Source organism: Condylura cristata, unplaced genomic scaffold, assembly GCF_000260355.1.
Source record: "Condylura cristata isolate star-nosed mole 26May11 unplaced genomic scaffold, ConCri1.0 scaffold00032, whole genome shotgun sequence".
NCBI classification, from domain to species: domain Eukaryota; kingdom Metazoa; phylum Chordata; class Mammalia; order Eulipotyphla; family Talpidae; genus Condylura; species Condylura cristata.
The window spans coordinates 18,859,392-18,860,593 of NW_004567133.1; positions in this window are offsets into that span (position 1 = coordinate 18,859,392).

The following is a 1,202-nucleotide window of genomic DNA, read 5'->3' on the forward strand; positions in this document are numbered from 1 at the left end:
GAGAGAGAGAGACATCCCCTGCCTGCCCCCCCTTTTCCAGTCGAAGGGTCTTTCTGGATTATTCCACCACTTGCAAGGCCGCCTCCACCCGGGGCTGGGCCTGTAAGGAAAGGGAGAGGGGACAAGTTTGCTGGCAGAAACGAGCAGGGCTTTCCCTGGGGGCTTCGGGGAAGGGCCCGGGGTGGCTCTGGGGAGCTGGGCTCTGGCAGGGTCTGAAGCCGGGCCCTCCCTAACACCGGCTGCAGCCTGAAGCCCTGGTGCCAACCCCAGGCTGGGAGGAGAGGCCCCATGGAGGGAATCGCAGAGCAAGCCTGAGCTGAGGCCGGAGGTGGGCAGGCTGGGGCTTGGGGAGAAGGTCTGTTTGGGGTTCCCCACCTTGGAGGCCGGGAGCCTGCAGACCCCTCACCCCTGTCATCTCACAGAGGGGACAGGGACCAGCAGGGGACTTGCCAAAGTCAAGAGCTCAGGGGGGCTGGGTCCCAGGATGAAGCATTTCGCAAACAGCCCTGGGGTCCCCAGGTGTCAGAGCACTGCCACTTGTGTCCTGAGGGGCCCTTTATCCTTTTGAGGTTCCCAAGACTGTTTGAAAAATTGAGGGCTATGGTTTTTGAAATCTGAAGATACACTCCCCTCTCCCAAGGAAAGGCACTTTGCTGTTTGTTTTGTATCTTGTTTCTCATCAGTGTGGCCAGTTCCAGCTGGGCCCTCCTGAGCAGGCGGTGCTGGAGGCAGTGAGTGAGGGAGCCACTGGAAGAAGCAGGCCGCTTCCCAAACGCACACAAGGACTCACAATTGAAAGCAGCTGGGGGGTGGGGGCCACGGCCCCCTGAAGCCCACCTGCGGATGCTCCTTGAGGAAAAGGCTTCCTGGAGTCTGCCCTTGGGAGCTGGGAGCCCTGGACACTGCCCTCTCAGCTGCGCTGGGGTCAGGGTAGAGGCCGGAGGGGTCAACTTCCCCACCAACCTCTTTTTTAAGTAACTATTTTATAAGTAGCTGACCAGAGGGCTGGGACTGGCCTGAGGACAGCTGAGCTGGAGCCTGGCGGTGGATGCACAGCTGGGGACAGACGGTTTTCCCCAGTAGACACCTGAACCCCATCTGAACCCTGAAATAACTGGCAATAACTTATCTTTGGTGTTTCCCCTGACACTGAGCGCTGCTACATCCAACAAGCTGGGCTCAGATTCCCCAGCACCAGCCAG